The sequence below is a fragment of the Coturnix japonica genome, chromosome 6 (assembly GCF_001577835.2).
Source record: "Coturnix japonica isolate 7356 chromosome 6, Coturnix japonica 2.1, whole genome shotgun sequence".
In the NCBI taxonomy this organism is placed as follows: Eukaryota; Metazoa; Chordata; class Aves; order Galliformes; family Phasianidae; genus Coturnix; species Coturnix japonica.
Window position 1 is genome coordinate 1,472,013 of NC_029521.1, and position 25,432 is coordinate 1,497,444.

Here is a 25,432-nt window from a genome sequence, read left to right on the forward strand (position 1 = left end):
GGTAGGTTTATTTTTGGCAGGTCAAACAGTGAATTTCAAGTATTTCCAAGTTGGTGAATCATACATTAAGTACAAAGTTATCCCCCATTTAAAATACTTGCAATTAGAAAAATGTTTCATGTGGTCCTCAGGACCAGCTCATTCCACGTAGTTGAGTATGGATGCAAACATCCAATTTCCAAGCTTCTTTGCTGATCTAAATGACAGGATTTCAATTGCTCCATGATTTTTGTTTTTGTTTAATTTTTCATCCTGTATGAAAGGGGAAGAAAAATAAAACAAAAACCCACTTCCACTGAAAGGGATAGGGAAAACTCTACAGACAAGCCCACCTACAACTACAAGATGTTTGGTGGTTCCATCCATCTTTCAGTGAAATTCAAGTCACTTGTTCAACTCATCTAGAGCAGGCACCTGAGCTAGGTCTCCCACCTGAGACAGGGATGTCCTGATGATGGGGTGCGGGGAAGGAGTGGGAAAGAAAATATGCCTATTTTGAGATATTAAAAAAAAACCTGCATTCCAATGTGTCTGTACAGCCCACTGAAAAAAAAAAGAAAAAAAAAAAAGGAGAGAAGAGCAAAACATACCACTTTTGTCCTACTTCTAGATTGCACAGAGTACTTGTGTGCATGAATGGGGTAGCTACAATCAAAGTCAAGTTTCCCTGTATCATCTCAGTTTATATCAGATTGCTTTTCTGTGGGTGTTTCTATGATACTCACTCAAAAGCTGATATTTCCACAAACACACCCAGACACACACAATTTCCAATAGTTGAAGTCATAAAAGGCCCATCTTAACAGTGCATCATTCCTTCACATCTCTCTTCCTTCATCACCTGCCAATTCCCATTTACACAGCCACGGTGTAGGGTTTGTGTGCATAGGGGTGTATATAAAGTACATAGGTAACCAAAGACCACACAGTTTTCTAACATTCCTTTTAGGAGGCGACTGCCACAGTACACAATTTTAAATTCACACATACAAATATGCACATAAAAGTTTTAAAACTCCCTTACAGCTCAGTAAAAATGCACTGGAACCAACAGCCTTGTTTTATTGATTCCTATTAGAAATTAACTTCAAATCACTACTGGACACATTTCTCACCTGACTCACCAGCAGTCCTGAGAGAATTAATATAAAAAAGCCCCAGAACTTTTTTCTTCCCTTCTGACCAGAAAGAATATATTCAAAGAAATCACAGATAAAGGTTTTATGCAAAGTGCAGGGACAATAAAATCAGGAGGCACCTTAAGAATACAGCACTACAAGCTGCAGTCCAGTCCCTGCCCTGGCTCCCTAGTGAACAGCCAGTGTCTTCCAAAACATCCCAGTTCATCTGTATTTTCATAATATCATTAAATACGTTACATCTTTTGTTCTCACTGGTCCTGTACCACACAACAATATATTCTACTACAGCTGTATACTATCCAGCTCTATGCATGTCTGCAATTTAAATAGCTGTCTTTACAGTACCGTATTTATCACACATGACCACGTCACACACAACACTGGTTTTTAAGCAACAGCACTGATCAGGAGTCTTGTTTTCAAGACTGTTAGGATTCAGCTTTCAGGCAAGTACTTTAAGACCAAATTTGAATTACGTTCCCCAGCAACAATCCTTTCTTTACAGATTATATTACAGGACTACAAGTAATACTGCTGACTTTAACACATATTGCAAATTTACACCAGCATGATTTCAGTAATACAAGCTTTGAGCACTTCACACACAATATGCTTCAGAATTATTATTTTAAAATACATTTTTTTTTCCCTCCTAACTAGTTCTCCCTGAAAGATATTCTATTAAATTGAATGTCACCTTACAGAGCATACCTAAGTAGGGATTTCTACTCCCCACAAACACAGACATGTTCTTCATATAGCACTCTGAGTCACGCAGGACTCCACAAGGAAATAAGCAAACCACTCTTGGAAGAACATTTTACATTAAATAAATCACACACAGGAGAAAAGGAAAAAAAAATTCAACATCAAACACCAAGTGTATGCCTGCACCTCTAATTCAAAAACCAAAAGTGGATGTATAAAATCACTACAATAGAATTTTCACTCTCAAACAGTCCTCCAGATATATCAACAGCAAGCCACTGATTGACCAGATTACCCAGGGTGCTACTTACTACATTCCAGAAGTAGCTTACAAATATTTCCTCACAACTCCAATGCTGCTTGTGCTTTTTCCTCATACATCCAATAGCTCCCAAGTTGGTGGGAATCTCTGGGTTATCTTATTACACTGCCAGCTGAAGCTCAGTTTGCAAAGCAGGTTTTGTTGCAGTAATGCTCAAAGACCGTACTTCTCTGAATCTAGATTATTTCTGCTGGGAAGTCTGAATGCATCACAAAATCTTTGTTTCACTCAGTATTACAAGCACCAAGTCTACAAAAACGTTGAGTACATGGAGTGATCTTTACAGCACACATTACAATAAAGGGAGATTCTTTTTCTGAGCCTTTAACTCCTTGTCTTTGGAGCATTACCTCTAAATTACTACTAGTTACTTGTGCTTTTGATGGACTTCTCATTACAGACAAACTATATTTTACTTGCTGCAGTGGTTTGTTCAGAGAGCTTAGAGCCTGCCATGTAACTGAGGTTTCTACAGTACTACAGGTTCCCCTTTCAAGGAGAAAGTTTGAAAGGGGAAGATTGGTCGGGTGCTGGAACAAGAGGAGGTTGAGTCGCTGTCCATGGAGGTGTTTAGGAAACATTGAGATGTTGTAGTGAGGGATGTGGTTTAGTGGAGAAATAGCAGGGGTAGGTGGACAGTTGGACTGGATGATCTCGGAGGCCTTTTCCAGCCTCGGTAATTCTATGATTTAATCAGGCTTCAAATCAATCCAGTACAGACACTAATTTACAGTGCATATAGTATTCAATCATTTCACTAGTTACTGTATTTTACCAAGTAAAATACATTTAGGAGACGTAGGTGGCATAACAGGATTTGCCAACATTAAGACCAGCTGTTTCAAGCAAACTGCTTTCCTGCTTGCACTTGTGGACTCCTAATTAAACCAGTGACTGCTCTACTACTTTCATCTATGTCAACAGAATTATTGTAAGACAGAGCTTGCAGAGAAGGGCATGTGAGGACCAGTAGCAATTGATATAGCCCTCCCAAATCCTAAAAACCCTGTGCATTTAATATGAGTCCACGCTACAGCAACCTCCCTTCCATCAACTCAGGGCCAAATCAAAACCCGGGCACAATGAGAGGAGAATCGAATCAAACTGAATCAAGATTATCACAGAGCAACTGAGCAACTTCTCCACAGGTCCCTCATCTCACTGCCATGGTTGGTCAGAGCAACCGACCAGCTGAAAAACTCAGAGGAACACAATTACCCTGTGTGCTCACTTTGAAGATCAGTGGGATAGACTTGCTCCAGCTACTTGATCTTCTCCCACTGCTCTGTTACCACCTACCTGGCTTTCCTTTGAAAGCTCAGAAGTCGTGTGTACAAAATAGCTATCAAACACCATTGCAATATACACATAAAATAGGTCTCTTAATACATACATGAACCCTCACATCCCCCTGAATTCCACATCGAAGACAACAGCTATTATATTAAAGAACAGCTATAACAGAACATGTCCCTGCAAAGCCACGTTATATCAATTCAGTTACATTCTCTCATCCATTTAAAAAAAAACAAACCCGACAACATATGTAATTATTAACTGCAGTACTTGATTCAACAGGCAGATGGTTTTCCCACAACTGTTTCTCATTTCAATCCAAAAATGCCCAAGACACCCAGCTCAACAAATTTTTGGCTACCCCAGATAAGTGTTTCTAAGGGAGAGCTTTCCTCTTTGCTGTTCAAAATTAAAGTGGAGATACATGCATGGATTTTGTGTAATCATCTGGGAAACATAACTTTGCAATTCAGCCTTAGCTTGCTACTGTTTTCAGCAGAGGCATTTCTGGCCCTAGAAGAGGAAGCCCTCTATCAGGGACATCATTCCTTTTCTCCCACCCATCATAACACTGTCTGACTACAGAGTCACCTGAGAGAGGAGAAAGAACATCGCTCAGGTCCTTCAAAGTCACACCACTCCCTACGATGATCACTACAAGGCATGTACTTTTATTTCCTGTATCTAGATCACTGCCAATAAATTTCACAAGATTAAAAGCTCCCATTATCAGTACGGTTCCGTAAGGCCAACTGCAGGTCCAGCTGCCACTAGATGGGTTAAGAATCCGGAAATGTGCTATAATACAGTAAAGATGTAGGTACCAGCAGCCCCACTCCCCACCTTCACATCAAGCTGTATGTGTGTAGTTCCTGCACAATACTTGCTAAGTAGGTACACAGGGACCAATTCCCAGCTTCTCACGTTCAGTGGCAGCAGCTTGTCTGTTCAGTTCCATCAGTGGCTGCCTTCATAATGTGTGCTTAATGTGTGTTGGCCAACACAGCCTGAGAGGGTGCATTTTAAAAATATAATGAATTATTTCCTATATTTAGACTTGCAAATGCGGGAGCAGAAGTTCTCACTATCTGCAGCTAGAAGCAAATCGTGATTTTCCTTACACAGGATGAAAACCCCTCTCTATTGATGAATGTGGCACCATACCAACTCAAACAATTTTCCATTAGCACAAAAAACACACACAAAAAATCAAACTTTCAATTGCTTACAAAGGGGAAAGAGATTCAGGATACCATCTGATACTATAAGGCACTCTTGAGGAAACAAAACCAAGATGCAAATGAATTTCTCATGCATCGGTTCTGGTAACCTTGAGCTCATGACTCTTGTTGCAGCGTAGTGGAATAAATCTCTTCTGTCTATATATGGATTTCATTTCAAAGCTGAACAAGAAAAAGAAACATAGTAGTACTAAGATGCTTCACTGTACAGTTTTACTAAACTAATTAAAGATGTAATAATGCAATGAATAAAACTGAGTGAACAGTTACAATTAAATCGATAGGTTCAAACGATCAGATCATTAAATTAATAAAGCCAGAGATAACCAAATCAAATCACAAAAAATAAAAGGTTTCTGGCTCACAGGAAAAGGAATGAATTGCTTTGGATGAAGGCTACACGAGGAGGATTTTCAGCAAGTACCATCTCCCTTTATGTACAAGGCTCCAACCAGCATTAAACTCTACACAGTACATAATGCACGCTGGTACACTGCTTTAGACTTCAAGATACAATAAAATATAGATGAGGAAGCAAAGACAAGAGGCCTGCAGGTAGCCTGAGTTCAGATTCAAGCCAGGAAAAGTATCCTAACATCAAGGGTCGAATCCTCTGCTTTCTGACTGGTAAGGCTGTGCTTGCTGAACTCCACAGCAATGACAACCACCAAAGGATGACCTTTAGAACTTTACAGCTTTGCCACTTAGTTCCCAAAATCTACTAATTCAGAGAAGCATTTATGATAACTCTTAGGCAATTTTTGAGGTGATCTGTCTACCCATCCACTAATGCAGCATGTAGTTCTGTAACACATTTACTGCACTAGCAAGACTGCTTTTTAAAAACCTTACTGTGTAGTCTTGCTCATCAGGATTATTCAATTTGACATCTTTTCTCAACTTGCATGTCCATTACCGTGGAACTTCTGGTTTTGGATGTTTAATTCTTCAAGAAGAAATAGGAAACTGACTGAAACACACATGTAATGCTGCAATCACCCGAGCCCTTCCTGATCTTTATACAACTAGGCAGAAAAGTAAGATGAAGAGGTCTCCCTTTAGACACAAGAGATAAAGAGCTCATCTTTCTAATGCCTTATTTCTTGGTCACTAACTCACACAATATAAAATCTTGGCCAGTCTGAAATGCATGAAGTCTTTCTTCATGCACATGCTCAATTTTTTACCTCTCTGTTTCTTTTTTATTTCCTCGACAAAGTTAATTGAAATCACATCTGCATCTAATACCTTGATAGTAATGCTTGTGTTAGAAGAGAATCCAGCCTCCTGTATCTCACTGCTCTAAAACAACAGGAGCATGAAAAACAATCCCTTGTTATCAATTTAACATTCATATGCTTGGGCAACAGGCTTATAGACATCCAACAGCTGCACAGTATGGAGTCTGTGAGCTCTTTCTGCACCTTACAATGGCAGCTTACAGCCCCGGTGTTGGACTATTCCTCCTCCCACAACCACTCTGGCTAGATAAGAGCTGGATTAAATGCAGCCTTCCTCCACAGCCATGGCACAATCCAAGGAGGGATCTAGAAAAACCAACACAACTCTTAGGGTCAACCTATAGCAGCAGAGGGCTAGAACCAAAACAACTACACTGGAAGCTCCAGTTCCACCACAAATAGCCTTTTATGACCACAGATCCAAATCCTATCCTATAGCAAGTCTTTATCCATTCTGACTAATAGACAAATAGCTATTAATGAGGCTCCTATTAGCTACTGGCTCATTACTTGTTAAGACAAAGAGGTAATTCTACTCCTTCCATGGCGTTATCTGCTGACAAACAGCGTTAATACAATTCACAACAGAACAAGGCTTCTCTCTGTACGTTTGCATGAAATTTTTCTTGTAAGTATTTTCTGCAATAAACCACAGCAACACCTGTAATAAAGCACTTAACTTTTATATGTAAAACTGGACAAATCGATCTCAGAACTCTGCAAGCCCAAATAAACTCAAATACGCACAGACTTTCCTGAAGCTAAAGGCAGCCTCAGACACACTGTTTCATTTGGAAAGACCAATCCTTGCTGAGGAATTACTAGAACTGCTGATACAAAAATCAGTATGTCCATATGGTTAGAGCCTCAACAAGGCCTCAAGTGAGTTGACAGAACTTGGACTGCCCAAAAGAACAAGATGCACCAAATAATAAGGGTACTTTTCTCTTCAATACCTTCCCTGTTCCAAAGCACACTTGCAATTTTCTCCTAACAGGATGGTTGCTTCTTACACAACTAAAAGCAGCTCATTGCTTTCCTTTCAATAAATAAATAAATAAACCTTAATGGAGTTATACGAGAAAAGGAAGAGTAACTTTACAGCAAAAAGGATAATAGTCTTAAGGCAACATCATAATAAAATGCAAGGTTTTTTTTAACCTAACTTCCTTTCAAACCGAGTTTTCCACATACCAAATGCTTCCATAACCATCTTTTAACATTTCTCCTGCACAGCTGGTTACGCCATCCATAAGCAATCTCCATCAACTTGGCATTATTATTATTTTAAAAGCAATTTCTTTCACCTCCCTTCAGCTAAGACTTACGTTAAACATAATTGCCAGTTACTACTCTCCCTTCTACAACAAGAAAATCTGATTTCCAGCCATTTGAAATGCATCCTTACTGTTCACTATGACACAGATTTAATACATGTATATGAACATCATAGGAAGATGATGTAGGCACCATTTGCATTCTTAGCACCTAGCTTCAAACACGAACTCAGATGAACTTAGACTTGCAACAATAACAATATTACAGAGTTAATCAACAAGATAAAAAAAAAAGGTATTAGTGCTTGCTTATGATTAATAAATGTAGTTAACAGAGAAGTAATATTATTCTTGCTGGGTTCTTACTATGCATTTGATTGAATCTATCCATAGGGCAGTGAAACATGGGATTTCTGAAATGCCATCTGTAGGTTTTTTCTTAATGTACAGAATTTCTGACAGTTCAGGAACTGCAGCTCACAGCAGTGCTGATAATGCTACAACATGAAATACTAAAGCCTTTGGTTAAGAGAACTTGAGTCATTAAACATCAAGAAACAGACCGGATAGATATCCTGAGAGCGTATCTTCTGTCTTCTGATATTAATCTATTTTAAAAGCAATTTACACTTTCATATAATTGATTTTGATCAGCCATTCAAATAGCATAACAGACACTAAATGATATATTGCAATTATCCACGAATGTGATAGAAGTGATTTTGTTCTTTGATCTCTGTAGGAGAAGGTGTCTCATGAGAGAAGCTCACAGAAATCTAAAACAACCACAGGCAAAATAGCAACTACTATTTTTCTTGAAAACAATAAAAAATAAAAATATAGACATCAAAAAGGCATTTCTTAAAACATGAATCTATCTGCATTACATTTGTCGATACTTAAAGGCTGCACTGTTCTTGTATATCACCGTGAAAATAAAGCACTCGTAATGAAGGTTAATACTGGAGTGTATCAGGTCTAGTAATTTTGACTATCATTGATTCCAATATCTAATTAAGTCAACAAATGGCCCAGTATTCAGAGCTTAGTTTCCCTTTGAGCATAAACTGCTGCTTTTAATGCAATTAATGAAACTGCGATTGATTTTTCTGAAACGGCCACTGTGTATTCATATCAGCATAAAGCTGAAGGGCATAATATCACTGGCTAAAGGTCTAATTAGGACTACTGGTTCTAACAAGAGCCATAAATTCTGTGCTGCTCATGGAGCAAAGAAATACAGGGAGAAATATCTGAGCACTGTAAGGGACAATGCAATTTGCAAAATTGCAATATTTGGCATTTCAGGGATATCAACATATGATTTCTGATATATAATAGGTTGATTTAAGTATTTCAGGCAAATTGAGAAGTCTTGACAGTAACTTACCATTTGCTTTTTTCGCATACAGAGAGCACCTAGCACTGCTTATATTGCCTGGCCTCAGTCAGTATAAGGAAGAGCATCCCCCTAAACATAAAACTTTCATGCAAGGGCACACAATCAACCTCCAACATCAATCTTCGGAGCAATGTACCCCCAAAAGAAAACAGGCATTCTCCTTATTCTCAAAGATGTAATTTGAGTCAAGGTAGGTGGGTGATAAATTGAATTTGGCCAAAAGATTAAGACTAACTGCTAATGGATTGAGGATTTTGGGGTGGATATAGAGAAATTCCTATTGGTTTCTACAAATATTGCCAAACATGATTTTTCTAGAAATTCACTGTTAGTGAGGTATTTTTATAAAAGCCAAAGTTGAAAGATAATAAATAGAAGCAAAGCTTAGCAGGAGTTCTATAAAACAAGTCGGTGAAAACCACAGCAACCAACTTCACTTAGCTTATTAAATATGACGCAGTAACAAGAAGAATAGCAAATAATAGCAAGAAGAGTTGAGATGAGGAACTAAACTGTTTTCAGATGGCACAAACAATTCTAAAACAAAAACTGCACAACACTGCCCGTATTTTACTTAAATGCCACTACTTAGTTTGTTTAAAATCATTTAAATGAATGGCAGTTGTATCTAGATGTAGCAAATAATAATCAGCACACCCTCATGTTCAAATCTGCATTAAGCGGAAACACAAATAGATGCTACTTTAATCTCTGTGGAGAATATACAGTCATGATTCAGTTTAGGCTTGCTGGTAATATCTCCTTCACATTAAAGGCTGCTGTTAAATGTACTACCACAAAGTGTCTCGGTAGTAACTGACTGTGTATTTGTCAGAGAAATATTACAGATTGTGCAACTCTTTCCTCCCTATCATTTGTTTTATGTGATGGTGGCCTAGACTTCCCAAATGCTTAATTTTTAAAAAGACAGACAGTTCCCTAAATGGATTCCTAGAGCGATACTATCCACTAGAGACAGGTCTCTAGGGGTTCTTCAGATCATCTTAATTAAATGAAAGGTTACCAAGGAGCACACAGATTTCAGTGAGCCAAATGGAGAGGAGCTCCCTTTGCATGAAACTTCTAATCAGTGAGAACCCTCTACTGAATGATAAATAAAAGCTGGATTTGTTTTATTGATCTGAAAGGAAAGGTAAATATGAGTTCATACATGTCCAAAAGGAAAGAGGAACCTCAAGTGCTGCTCTGAAAGAAAAGCCTCCTATTTTATAACATTAACCTACAACATCAGAGCCAGACGCTGGTGATACAGCAGTGAAGATTGAATCTCCTTGTCAGTATTTCACTTAATTTTGTTGCCACGTGACAGACAGCAGTTGAGGGCAGTCTAACAAAATGGAACCTTGCACAGAAGAATGCATGAAGCGAAGGTGTGGAACTGAATTCTGCCAAGAAGGAAAAAAAAGCACCCACTGAAATTCATCAACACGTTGGGCCAATGAAAGATGGACTGCATAGGAAACATTTTCCTAGCAACAATGCTATCACAGCAGCTGTGAAACAGTGGGTCACCTCTGCTGGTGCAGATTTTTGTAAGCACGACATTCAGGCTCTTGTTCACTGCTGGCAAAAATGCACAGCTTACACTATGGTGACTATATTGAAAAACACTGTTCTGAAGCTGAAAACCTGCTCTATCAAATAGTTTTATTGTACTGTTTGTATCTGTTGTAACCTCCATGGAAATAAACAGGAGGCATTACTTTTGGAATGACCTACATACCATGCAGACAAATCAACTGCAGGGGGCTTGGAAACATGAAAAGTAAGGTGCAAGGGAGTTTTTGATTTAAAAAGGGTATTCTAAAATCTTGTTGAGTTGAACCAGTGAAGCAAAGAGCACACACAGATCTTCCTTTGCTTGAAATTAGGCAGAGACCCTCTGCCTTGATCTCTTCTTCACTCCCTTCAAGGGCTCCCAAAAGCTGCAAGGTGAAGCCATCTGGTTAACACACTTCTTTCCCACACATCCCTTTCCCTCAGCCCCTGCATATTACACTTGCTATCCCTTCAGCCTCTTGGTTTAAGGGGAAAAAAACCCAAACAAAAACCAAAACAACAATCACGAAAAACAAAAGCATGCAATTGGGCTGTAAATTCTCAGTTGTTCTTAACAGTAAGGATGCAGAGACCTAGCAGCCCAAAGGGCTCTTAAAGCCAACCACTGCTTGGCACCTGAAAGGAAGTCTAATTATGAGTCTCTATAACTCCATGACATCTTATAAACAACTCCTTCTTTTAATGTAAGCAATGTTAACTGTGGATTGAATGATCTAAACTGAAACCATAATTAAAACACTTCCAATCCTAACAAATGAAAAATGTATCCTATATTCAGAAAGTGTGTGATCATACTATAATGCCTTAAAGAAAGCTTCTGTTTTTCTGTGTGTGCTTTTTTGTTACAAGTCTGCACAAGTTCTACAAGGAACCCTCCTTAAAAGTACAAAAATACCATTGTGAATAAAGTACCAATGTGGCCGTGGCTCAACACCGTATTTGCACAAGTTTAAAAAACACAGCTCCATGGGGAAACATTTGTTTCTGCTGATACCTTCAATAATATCTACTTACTCAATGGCAGTAGGAAACCAGACCACCCAACCAGTTATCTGAACTGGATGTCTCATTTCTGATGCGTAGTTGAACAGGCCTTGAACTCCACCACCCTTGCAGGTCACTTCCAACTCCAGATATTCTGTGATTCTGTACTTTGTATTGTTAGGTACACTAGGCACCAGTACAAACTGTGAAGCAAAATTCCCATAACAGAGTGGTCGAACAGATCCTACAAAACAGCAAGAAACATTTAAATACCGCTTAGACCTACACTCAGTAGCCTTACAGTACTCTTACAGTACAAGAGTGGCCACATTAGACTCCAACACAAAACCATTTCCAAAGCAGATCTGAGAATTATTCAGAAGCCCAATGGTTCAAAAACCTATGCAAACAGTGACTTGCAAGAGTTCACATCATAAAGTCCAAAACAGAATGCTTCATAATGGAATATTAACTGTAACTAGATTTATGTCTCTACATAATGGCATATGTATCTGTGCTATAGAGCAATACAGAACTAAATTTAGGTTTAGGTATTGAGCAACAGGAACCTAACAGGATTTGCCATTAGAGTTCAGATTCATCTCTAGCTGTGGCAGATATACATTCTGCATCTGCCTTATTATAACTACACAGTTCAATAGTCTTAAAATAAATTGTGCATTATCAACTAAGCATTGAAATACACATTTCACCACTTCTTGCATCATCAGTCTCATTTCAGTGTTTGCAAGGTCATCAGCATTTTGTCTCACAGCCCAATTTCAGCACTGCTTAGTGTGTAAGTGCTATGTACCTTCATATCTTAGATTTATTTCACCTAGACATCATTCATCATGAATGGCAGGTAGATCTTCTCTGACGACACTTGGAGTTGTGGTAAGAAGTTCCACAAACATTTCAGTGTTGTCAGGGAAAGAAAACAACAACAAAAACGGAATGCAACAGCAACACCACAGTAAAATACTTGGGCATGGTGACACCTCAGTGTAGATTGCTAAGTCCTGCATAACGTTTCACGTTACTGCAGTGTTATTTTTGCAACATGAACTCTTAAAGACTATATTTTCATCTTTATCAGCTTAAATCATCATAACTGGTGATCAGCCATTTAGTAGAAGCGCTGTTGGAAAAGTATTCTGCTTCAGACTTCATTAAAAGGCTTGCATTTCCCATGTCTAACTCCCAGGAAGGAGTAACCACATTACTGCACAAACATCCACATCATACAGTCACTTAGATCCTATCAACTAGAATCAAGATCATCTAAGTCAAACATCATCCCATGCCTGTGCCCACTCTAGACCACGTCACAGTGCAACACCTACACCTTTTTGAATGCCTCCAGGGACAGTGACCCCACCATCCACCAGGCAGCTGTTCCAATGCATCGCTACTCTTTCTGAGAAGAGGTTTTTCCTAATATCCAACCTAAACTTTCGCTGGTACAGTGTGAGGCTATTCCCTCTTGTCCTATTGCTAGTTACCCTGGAGCAGAGGCCAACATCTGACTCACTACAAACTCCTTCCAGAGAGCTGTAGAGAGTGATATGGTCTCCCTTGAGACTCCTCCAGACTGAATAATACTGGTTCCCTTGGCTGCTCCTTCTAAGACCTGTGCTTCAGACCCTTCACTGTCATCGCTGCCCTTCCCTGGACACACTCCAGGGAGTTAATGTCTTTCTTGTAGCAAGAGGCCCAAAACTGAAGACAGTATTCAAGGCATGGCCTCACCAGTGCAAAGTACAGAGGCACTGCATGATCAAGTGCATATTAAACATGAAAATACAGTTAGCTCCAATGCATTTTTGGAAGAATATTATTCCAGGTTAAAAAGTAAAGTAAAAATGATAAGGGTAGTGGTACAAAGCAGCACTTGAAAGAACGCTACATTTACTATGCAAACCCATAAATTAAACAAAAGTTGGGATATTTTTAGTGCATTTCTATTCACAGTATTTCCAGATTTCCACACAAACCTGTCTGCAATGGTACTACAATGGGCAGAGGTAGAAGAGGAATATTATGAGACAACTCCTAGCTAGTCTGCTGGCTTTTAGCATGCTCTAGCTAATTACTAGCTCTCTGGAACTTGGGGAGCACTAGAAAAAAAATTACCGTGGTACCCTCCCTGCTAGACTCCATTTAATCTTTTTCTCGAGGCATCCTAAGGACAAGTATCCAACTCCTAGCTAGTAATGATCATTAGCAACTCAAACACAAGGTGAATATAGTTTTGAAAGCAGAATGCTTCAGAAGGCATTGAGTGCCATAAAATATCCAACCAACAGTTCAAATCCTATTTCTGACTCAGACTGTAAAACTAGTTTTAACACATAGATGCCTTCTATGTACTTGACCCCCGTGACCAAGGTATAGACTCAGAAAAAAAAACAAATGTATTTTCTTAGTTAATTACATCTTTCTAGTGATGGATGAGAATCAGATACCTTGTAATAATACTGCTATTATCAGCTTGATTGGCTGCCTTTGATACTGTCACAGAAGCATACAGGTTATCTCTAATCTGATTTATCTTGTCCAGAAAATAAATTGACTTCCTTAGAGTAGGAAGGCCTCAGAGTCAAGTCACCTACACACCTCAGCAGGCAGCAATAGGGCCTTGTCCTTCGAGTGAGAAATCAAACTCCAGCAAAGCTGTTCCTTCTCTCAGTTCTTCCCACAGGCAGCAAAAGAACGATGGGAGTGAGGAGAGGTGAGTTCAAGTTGAGCACACAAAAAAAACCCACATAACTAAGCATGGTGAGTATTTTTAATTATCTTAAGTGTCGTGCTATTTTTTTATTTTTTTTTTTAATTCAAGTACAAAAGTGAAATGATCTGAAAAATTACCTGCATCTCTTAGCTCTGCCCCTCCAAAAAGCTTACAGGAACTGTATCAAGAAACAGATTGTTTCAGTTGATTAAGTCACATTTTCAGGGCAGAAAGAAATTTTAAAAGACAGGCAGACTTAAGTGAACTTTAATCTTCTTCTGAGTGGTTTCATCATTTTCATTTCAGACATTTCTGCTGGTACTCACGGACACGGCCTTTTCTTCCACAACAGGTTTCACAGCAGCAGTGAAAGAGGCCGCTCTGTGACATGGGGCATTAGAGGGACACGTGAATTCCAGTGAATGCTGTGTACTGACTCATGACAGCTGCACAGCCTTACCTCATTTGACTTGCACAGCACAGCTCACAGGACTACCAACAACACCTTGCTGAAATGCAGATGCAAGTGAATAGGAGACAGCCAACAATCAGGTAAAACTAAGGGAGTCATTGGTACCAGTGGACTGGTAGAAAACAAACAGAAGTAGCCGTGCTCCTTCAAGAACACGGACTGAATCAGAGAGTTAATTTTAGCCATTACATTACAGTAACAGCCTGGTCAGCTCTTCCCACCATCTGTGTCTTGAAAGCAAACCTTCTCATCATTACCTACAATTTTCACCCTAAGACTGAGGTTGTTAACAGTACATCCCAGATAAGGCTCCATCTGAGAATCATCAGATGTTGGAATTAGAGTTAGATACTGCACTGCCATGTGCCAGCACTTAAGTACAGCCTCCAACTGCATTCAAGTACCATCTAAAATTGAAGGCACTGATTAGCACTGTCTTACAGGCCAAAACACATCTTTCAAGATAAATCATTTTGGCCCATCTTTGACATTCCAGTTACTGTGGCCAGGTAAGACACACAAGTTGAACACTGCTTCAATACCAACTGCAGTGCTTGCCCATGTAAATGGAGCACCCTTCAGAACTGGTATCTTATCCTGACCAAACTTCAGAAGACAACAATATATTGAGGGTTTTGAAGAAAGGAAGTTAACGTTTTCCAGGCGAGTAATCTCCTTTCTACGTGCTTGCCCATTAAATTCTTAACAAAATTATTATTGCCAAGGTGCTGAGCTAATGATTCCTCAGAGCTTCACATAGGTGTTTCATTTTAAATCCAAAATAAACAGGAATGCCTTTAAGTTTACTGCTAACATGTAATCCTAAGTGCTCGCTATCATGTTCTTTTTGGGCTTTTAATCAAAATATAAAACTCCCAGTAACCCAGATTTTGTATTTTTTGCAGAATTATTTCAAGAAAATCTTGCAATAATGCATCTGCTTCAGCTTTTGCCTTTCTGGTAAATATCAAGGCCTTATTATAAATAGAGACATTTTGGGTAGAAGGCTGAAAAGCTACAGTGCAACAGTGCCATCCCCTGCCTGAAAAAATCATCGTCTCTCCTCTCAAAAGAAGACAAGGATTGAAATACTCCACCAATGCCAGCTGTATCTAGGTGGGAGGTTACCTGAAAACATCAACGTAAGTGCAGCGTGAGCCACATTGCAGTAATACTGGTGGGGAATTGCATTGTACAATCTAAATTCAGAAGAGTTCCTTTATAGTTAGCACCACGAAGCTTATGTAAAAATAAACTGCTTGAGATTTCACACATTTTACATTTAAACTTAATTTTCAAGATCTTACCCAGCACGCAGTCTGGGAGAGGGAAGCAATTTGCATCCTTTTGCAGTAAGCAGAAATGAAGAGATTCCCACATGCACTAAGGTAATCCTATAATATGCTTGAAAAAATATTTGTTCCTCTGTACTACTGTTTTACATGCTAACTCCTGTTTGTAATGGAAGCAAAGAGAATTTATTCCCAAAGGTCTGTGCAAAGTACCATAGCAGCTCTAACATCTCACAGATCAACATTAGTTGATTAATCCAAAACATCAGCAACACACACAAAAAAAACCCCAAAATTTTAGTTCAGCATCAGCTTTTGAACAGATCAGCTAAATTGTAATACAATTGTACATGAAATTAAATATTGCATGGAACTGTGTATTAAATGCAATATTAAAAGACAAAACAGGACTAAAGAAAACTTAAGAAGCAGACAGAAGTAAACCAAAGGGCAATCTCAAAAGGATTTCACTGCATACTTCATTAGCACTTTTAATTTAGAGGAATCTCAGAGGAACTTTCATGTATTAACGGAATAGGCAGGACTCCTTTTTTGGCTATTGTAGATGCTAAATCTCATTCTTTCCACAGTAATAAGACAGGAACACCACAAAGTCAAAATTAAGCACAAAGTTGGCTGTGAAATTGGTAGTATAGACATAGTATATTGCACCATTAGTGCACATTTCCTAAATATTGCAAGTAAAGTGGAAACACAGCCAGAGCTGTTTACATACCCTCCTCCAGTTTTCTCTTTCTACAGCATCATTCTAACTCAATTGGGCAGACCTCCGTCAGAAGAAGCCTTCCTTCAAAAAAGACAGAAGCCTGATCTCACATGCTGTCAACCCTCTAAGCACAGGCTACCATCTGACTGCTTTTAGATCTCCAACTTGTTTATCCTGATTATTGCAATCACAAGAGCTCAAAACCACCTTTAAAGCAGCTGCAGGACTGTTTTGCCATGTTTTTTCCTGCCACTGTTATTATTGTCACTTTCACTAAACAACTGCAGGGAATTACTACTTTTTAAATCACTGAAATTCTTAGTGCTGCCTCTTTCAGTTAGGCTCTTGGAAAGTGTTACTGCAAGAAAACTGTGGGTTTCAGTTCTTATGCAGCTCCTTGCAATTTCCTTGCCTGATAAGGAATAAATAAAAGGTTGGTGACCTGCCTCTCCTTGGCTCATTTACACTCATAGCGACCTGCCTCCTGGCAAACCATGATGGGACTCAACTGGGATCACATGGAGTCCCATCATCCCTGCCAAGCCAGGTCAAGCAGGCTCTTTTCATGTTTCTTTAGAGCAATAAAAAAAAACATACCAGAAAAAGTACAAAATAAACCCACTCTTCCATCTCTGCTGCCCCTAAGAACATCTGGAAGAAATCTCAGCTTTGCTCTTTACACCTATTGGTTCTTGTAGTAAAATAATCTTCTGTACAACCAGCTAGAATGCCAGGTTCAACTTGCTTCAATGCTGCATTTTCAGACTGTAGCTGGTGTTAGCTCAAAGTTCATGAAGTCAGGCACAGAGTCACCTCATGTGATAAAAGATGACAGACACATTGCCTGGAATACTTCATTTCTTATCTTCCTAAGTCTGAAATACTTCATTCAAACCCTTCCTATATTAGAAGCAGCATCTGATGGCAATCTAACATCAGAGCATGCACTAAGGAAGTCAGCTTCCACTTTGTTGTGAACAGGTTATTATAAACTAGAACTAACAGGTAGAGTTTAATCCACAAGTAAAGTCACAGCAGTTGAAGGAGAAAGCATTAAAAAAAACCCAAGCCTCTCAAGTTAGTAAATCACCAGTTAGTCCACCTCTTAAGAGAAGTAGCCAGCTTTAAATTACAGATGACCAGTTAGCTCTGTCTTTTGTGAGTAGGTTCATGTTCTTTCTTCCTCTCCAAATGATTATGTAGTTATCTCGAATTAACTGCATTTAGCTAGCTACTGATTTTAATTGCTGTGTAAGTATACAGCAAGAGACCTCGTGGAAAGTTTCAGACTAGCAAGAATTTATTATCAGCTTACCCAAATAAACAATAATCAATGACCTTTCATACACAAGCAAGAGAAATACAGATAAATGGAAATCACTAGGAATTAGCTATGCTACTCATCCTGAAGAGGCAGATTTTTAGTATTATAATTAAATGAGGAAATATTTCCACAGAAGTCACCAGGGGGTGCTATTAAAAATGCTCATTTTACTTGAGAAATAACTTGTTGTTTTTTTTTATGAAGTCCTATTAATGGGGGCAAGAAAGCTTCCTTTCTGCCTTAGAGATAATCTCATAGCAGGACTGTGCTGGCAGAAGGAAAACAGTCCTTCCACTCAAATTTCTTGAGAAAGGTTTCCTCATGACAAGTTTCTGAGCACCTCTGCTCTTGGACAGAACTTACAGGAAGCTTTGTTCACCTTACACTCTAAAAATAAACAGATTTTGTCTCTAACATACAGAAGATTGACTAACAAAGCCCAAGGTACATGATAAAACATAGAAGCTTGCACTAGCTAGCTCAAGCTATGCCCTGGATCCAAGAAACCATAAGCTATTGCCAACAGAATTACACAGTTGGCTCTACATCTTTCTTCTTCATGTAGGGTTCCTTTGTACAGTATGTACACTTTGTGCTTAGTACAATTAAAAAAATAGTTTATTCTTTGAGATATGGGATGAGATTTTTTTTCTCCTTCAGTTTCAGTCTTTTACTGCAAACACACAGCTGGAGTCTACAGAGAACTACAGCATTTCTTAGTTGAATATTGTGTCACGTTGTGCTTTAAAAAAAAAATAAATCAGCCTACAGGCTGACAAACACATGACAGATCTTTATCTCTGTCTGATTAGGATACTTTGTCTTTTTCCAAAGCAACTGATTTTACTTCAAGTCCCTACAAATGCCACCTCAACCAATTTGAAAGGCATGAAGAATCCTTGGATCCACAATAACATAAAGTCAACTTTGACATCTTCTGTGGTCACGTTAATGCACGTGACGCCACTAAAAAAATAAATCCTTTAGGACTCCACCGAAACAGAATGGAGAAACGTTTCTGCAATGAGAGGTAAAATGCAGAGCCTGCTCCAGCAGACCCCTGTTATATATTCATTATTGCTTTTTGTAAAATGAAGACAAGTACTTTCCAAAGAAACATCTATATGAATTCTATGTGGTTAATTCATATCATTACTCATTAGAGTCTGACTACGTTATCACTTTTGCACCGAGTAGAATGAATTAAGACACTTCTCTAACAATATGATTTCCTTCAAAGCTATAGGAATATTGCTGGCAGTGTTTAGGATTCAAAAGATGCTAAGATAAAGTCAGCCAGAAAGATGAGTAAAATATTCTACAAGTATGCTACACTTGTTTCTCTATATTCCTCCTTGAAAATACCTATAACCACATGACCGACTACAGATTTTGCTCCAGAAAAGACAAAATAACTGACTAGCAGCATACAAAACAAAAAGAGAACAACAAAATGGCTGGTGTTGGCTACCAAGAAGTTCACACAAGGATCTTTTATTTTTATTTCTTTTTAAGTGCACCAGATAGAATGAGCCAATTCAGATTTGAGTAGCAGACAACACTCCCCTCCACACAGCAAGTGATGATAAAGTAACCTGCTTACTTCACAAGTCTGGGTTTTCTTAAAGAAAACAGCACTCTACGCAACTTGCTCTCCCACCTGCTCACTACCAGCATTTCACTAATGAACTTCACAGTTTGCTGCTTGCACTTCTCAAAAAGTCAAGGTTTTGCTTTAAGCTTCTGCTGATTCACCTCTGCAGCCTCTTTTATGCTGACAACAGGCCTCTTCTTTCCAGTTAACTTCATTTAGGCCAGTTTCAACGCAGCTCCCTGCTCAGACATGAACAAATCAGACTGTTAAATAGGTCCAAACAACAGGTGCAGCTGAAACCATTCTGAATTAAAGACACCCACACTGTTTTAGGAAATTATGGGTCATCTTCATTTTTTTGTTATGCCAAAGCCAATTTTCAGCCCATTACTCCACTAATTAAAAAAAAAAAAAAAAGGAAAGAGATCTATAGACAATAAACACTACATCACAGAAATTAAAACCTAAATGAGTGAGAAGTTAAGCCATAGCTTTCTTTGAGTAAAATGTTGGAGAACAAAAGTTTCCTACCAAATGTTTTCTAGCTGCTCAACTTCAAGAGCAAAGGCACATTTAGGAACAACTATTGTGCTGCCTCCTACCTGACAATAAATAACTTCAGATGGCACTAAAAGAGCCTAAGGGTCCAACGCTAAAGATCTCCAAATCCCTGAAAGCGGAAAAGGAGCTTGCTCTCTTGGCTGAAAACATCCAAAGCACAGACTATACAAAATAACCTGGACTGCAGCTGAGTGCTGTCCCTGACTTGGGACCTTTAAGTCTTTTATCAACAGACACACATTCCTCTCCTTTTACTTTTTACAATCCCAGTTCATGGGCAAAGCATCTTCTCAGAACTGCCAACAGCCTTTGCTTCTAAGCACACTGGAATAAAATGGGTAATTAAGTGCCCTGGTATTATTTCATACTTTCAGACCCCTACGTGGTCCACAGCAGAAAGTCAAAGCCACTAAGCTTTACAAAAGGAGTGATATACAACTACCAATCTGTTAATGATGCTTACTGCTGTACACTCAGCCTTTAAATGAATACTACACCACGAAAATGGGATTCCCACTTGTCTGTTCTATTAAATAGACATTTCTTAAGATGAGATAAAAATAATAGTTTTCAAAAATCCTCCCTAAAGATGGGAAGGTAAAGTAACCAAGCATTAGCCAAACCACAAAGGTTACCACCACTATCAGTCCTAAGGGAAAGCACTCTGAAAGCTCTACATCATAGAAATGAGAAATTATTATTGCTCTTAGGGATAAAAAAATAACAGAAACTACTTAAAAACCTTCTGAAGCATTCATTTGTAACACCCACCTTAAAGTGTAGCACAGTGTTGTATAAATACATTTTCCCTTCAATTTTAAACAGATACATTCCTAAGCCACTCCCAATGCAGTTCTCAATCACGCTCACATGCAGATCAGTTTCAAAACTGCCATAAGATGTGCGAATTTCAAGTATTGATCTATAGCTTCACATACAGCCTAACATGGCATTTAGGTCAGACTTCAGCTCTATGATAAATCCTGTAAGCCAAGAGCAGAATAGCTCTTCACCATGGCTTCAGGGCACTGAACTAAGGAGTCAGCATTTAAGCTCAGACGGAAACCAAAACAAAAGGCACCTTAAGGTGTGTGTATTTGTACAGCCACCTTCTCATGCTGAGATTCCTGAGCATAACTGCTGCTGGCAACAGCAGGTCTATTATTTTTCTCCCAAATCATTCCATAAACTACGAACAAAGAAAGTCTCTGTGCTCTCCATTCAGTCTTCCTTGTACTTCATGAAAGTACATTAGTACACAAGTTAAAAAGTCAATGTCCATTGATCAGTTTCCCTATCTGCTCTCCAACTCAAACCCAGCCCTCAAAAATGAATAGACCCAAAGAAAACAAACTGGAGAAACATTCCACCAAGCTCCTCGCCAAGCTGTGAACACATATCCATAAGAGACAATGATCCTGAAAAAGAATGCATTCTAACAGGATAGAAAATCATTTTGACTGAGAGTGTTGGGAAGCAGCTCAGAAACTCTCCTTTCCACCTGATACTTACACATACCTCTTTAAATTAACATATGACAGAGGAAAAGTGGTTGTCTTTGAGAAGCCCAACCCTGCCCTGGGCACACCTCCATTAATAAGCAACAAGCAAGAAATTGGTGTGATATCAGCACCGACTCAACAGAAATCTGTACACACAAATTACTGCTAAAAGTTTGTCTTCTCCAGAAGACATAAAACAAGACTGTTGTGCTACAATGCAAAACTAAAACTAAACACACAGAAAATTAAGAACTACAAACCTAAATAACTAAATTCCCCCATAGTCAGGTAATGGCAACCTGAACACTCAAAGGTTGTCTCCTGCTCCAGGAAACAGAGGGAAGTAGAAACAGCACATCAACACTAGTACATACGCAATAGGATCACTTTCATGCAACTTATTTATGCTGTCATTATGATAACAACATATTTTCACAACAAAAAACTCCAGCTCTGACGAAAAAAGTTTATACCACACAGTGTAACTACAGCATTTAGCCTGTCACTTCAGACACTGACTTCGCTTAGGAGTTTTAGTCACAATAATCGAGTAACCAAAACTGAATGTCCTTTCCTAACTGTAAATGCAAAAAGATAATTGAGTTTTCAAGCAATGATTCTGCTACTGAAATCTGCAAATACTAGAGCGGGAGGGAAGAGACACTGCAAAATTCAACAGATGGTAATAGAAAGCCCCACTTAACCAGTCATAAACCATTTGCTCTCTGTACTGGTAGAACAAAGATAGAGCTCTGTGTTATATACCCTCCAAGAACCTGTTTGTTTCTTTCACTTTAAGGAGTTGTGCTCTAGTACACTGCAGATATGCTAAACAGACACATCCCCAAAACAGTGTCCTTCCTGTTTATGGGACAGAGTCCATTTTGGCAGATTTAACCCTAGCTCCCTGACATGGTCTGCCTTAATAGAGGAAATGCAGTTCTCCCACACCCCAATCTAGTTTTCCTGGGGTGCTCACAGGCTGCATAACTTCCCAAGATGCAGCTCTCCACGAGGTCTTTTAATTTCCTCTGTTCCACCAGACCTGCCAATCACATATCCTAACTCCACAGCTCAGTTCAACCACTTCACTCTGCCCCACTTCTGTTACTTGAGGTTACAGACTTCCTTAAAACTAAAAGGTTTTGGTCCATGATTTAGGAAGTACCCATTCTTGTGAGACTCCACCCTTTCTCCAAAGATATGAAATTCGTATTAACTTTAAGTATTCTCTTAGCCTGCAAAAGACTGAGATTGACAATAGGTTGTTGATCACGTGGGCCAAAATACCAAGAGAATACTCAATGTGGCATCGTGATCTCAGCCACCTGGAGCAAACATTTCTGCGCAGAGTTTGTGAGTTATGTGAGAATGCAATTATCATCTATTACCTATCAGGCAACGCTGATTACTTTCCAAGCAAATGACAGTTTTCTCATTTTAAAACAACATACAGTAGAATTTAGTTTATTCCTGTTGATTAACATCAGAGCAACCATTGCATATACAGATGATATTTGCATGTTCAAGACTCTTGTTGATGCAGCATTCTATTCTGGTTGCGCTATAGAGGGAGAAGCAAAGTAAAATTTGAAACAAAGCATTTTATTTCTTTTGCAATATAGGTAGGAAAGAGAAGACAGAGTGTCTGAATTATGTACCTAAGCTTTGTGGCCTTTCTACAAGGTTGTTTTTGTTTGTTTTTAAACTAACTTATCACTCTAACACATTGATTGCTCCCTGGAAGCACTCAAGCCCAGGCTGGATGAGGCTGTGAGCAATCTGGTCCAGTGGGAGGTGTCACTGCCTATAGCAGGGGGTTTGAACTAGACAATATTAAGGCTCCCTTCCAACCCAAACCATACGATAATTCTATAGTCTCTCAAACATAGGGCTTTTGCAAACGTAGCACACATTCTCTTTCTACTGATTAGATACTGCATCAAACAGCCACATGCAACACATCTCCTTAATTCAAATAAGAGCTATAATAGAGACACCAGTACCTCAGAATTGTCTTCACCTTTCTCATTTTACACTTTCTCTAGGATTTTTAAAGGAATCCAGAAACAAATACCTAAACATAAGATCCCCTGTAATTAAAAAGGTAGTAGCTACTTATTATTCAGTCTATACAGTCACAGAAGAAATGGGATCCCAAGCCTTCTTACTGCACACACACAACCTGAAAAACCAACATTAGCTAAATCCTCTTCTCCAGATAGGAAGTAAAAACAGTATATTACATAAATATGTCCACGATGTACTTGTCACTCTGTGGCAATAGTTTGTTTCTAAATAGTTAACACTGAGATAATCCATCTTTCAAATTCTCATTCAGGTTAATAAAATTACACACAGCAGTGCACTAATCCAAACAATACACATTATGTCTAAACTGGACTATCATACAGATAAGCTTCCAATCCCCTCTGGTGAGCAAAAGTGCTGCAGCTAGGTGGACATACTTTGTGTGCAGGTATAACTCTTCACAAAGGCTGCTCTATCTGGGAAGTGACAAAGAGATTCATCAAGTTGTTTATTTTCAAAACAGTTGAGAGAAAAGAACTGGCAATTGGAGAGAGCAGCCATTTTACAAACACAGGTTACTCCTGCAATGTCCTTCAGCGAGAGATTGCAAAAAAGGAACCCTTTCCTAGGAAGACAATTTGGCCTGATGTGTCTCTGGTTATGTTGCACGCATTACTGTTTCAGCATGTCTTAACTTTTTGCCTCTGTAGAGATCTTGGAATCAAACACATCTGCAATATCATTTTGTAATCACGCATCCAATACACATTTGTTTTTGTTAGTGCCACTGATCAAGGGATATTTGATAAACAACGAATACTGCAGCATAGTTTTCTCATCAGTCAAGCTAAATAAAACCCCAATCCAGTGATTCAATCTCTTTTTGCTGTGAGCTGTCTAAACACAGTGGTTTTTAACAAGGCAGTTTTGTTCTAAGAGTACAAACTCAATCCAAATCTTGTCATTAATTTGAAAAATTTCATGCATGATCCCCAGTCCTTGGAACACAAAAAGCTATTTTACAGCTATTATTTAGAACCAAATTTCTTTTAAACAGAGTTGGAATGATGATTGACACATTAGCCCTTAAAGCAGAAAAATAAAATTAAAGATCCATCAAATGGTTTCTTGTTTAGTCCCTATTTTTTAAGAGGGCTTTTGCTTGATTTGGGATTTATTTTTTTTTTTTTTGACACACAGCCAGATTTTAAGTTTAAATTTAAACAAAGGTCAAACAACTCAGAACTAATTATTCAGTCAAATCTATTGCCAAGACATTATTTTACATCTTTCTTTGTTAAAAACACACTTTCATAAAGCAAAAGGCTACCACAGGATTTGAAACCACATGTAGATCATCAATGTACGCAAGACCAATAGTTTGTTCAAGATCTATCACCAACCACAGCATTTGCTACAGACTCTCTGTCCAAACACAACATGGCTAACTGCTGGGCATGTGTGCATGCATTCCAAGTCTGCCATGCTGCAACCTTACTTGTCATGCTCAAAAAATAAATCCCCTCAGGATGCTCCTACACCTATAATGGGAAAATTGACCCAGGGTATTCTGGAAAAACAAAGGCAATTGCAAAATCCAAAAGCAGACTTCCAACAGCATAAGAGGAGGCAAAGACCTGTTCTGTAGTAGAGCCTTGGTTTATTGCAGAGATTGTATTATACACTCACTGAAACTCAATAGCCTCTAGAATTCCATGATCCAAGAAGCCATTTCCCTTCAGACTATATCACAAGCCCACTAGAACCTCAGATCAACAGGTTTTGTAACAGTGAATGCCATTCTTCATTGTGTCTCAGGCTCAGGTTGAAGTTCAGTGCTGTGTTGTCATGAACTTGATAAAGAGGACTAATAATTAGCAGAAGACCACTAATATTGGTTGGTGGCAATGAGTACTGCTGGATTCAAGATGATGATCTGCTATGGAAGTGAAAGCCTCTGCACTATTTCACTAATCCTTCAACCAACACACTGTGCCTATT

General features: G+C 38.8%; 1 long non-coding RNA gene across 1 annotated transcript in view; it reads left to right on the top strand.

Moving 5' to 3' along the window:
• LOC116653619 overlaps positions 1-16,968 on the top strand; it is a 20,214-nt gene extending 3,246 nt beyond the window's left edge. Inside the window, exons 3-4 of the long non-coding RNA XR_004307801.1 lie at positions 14,281-14,480; positions 15,306-16,968. This is a non-coding gene — a long non-coding RNA (uncharacterized LOC116653619). The remainder of the gene's footprint in view (positions 1-14,280; positions 14,481-15,305) is intronic.
• The last annotated feature ends 8,464 nt before the right edge of the window (positions 16,969-25,432 follow it).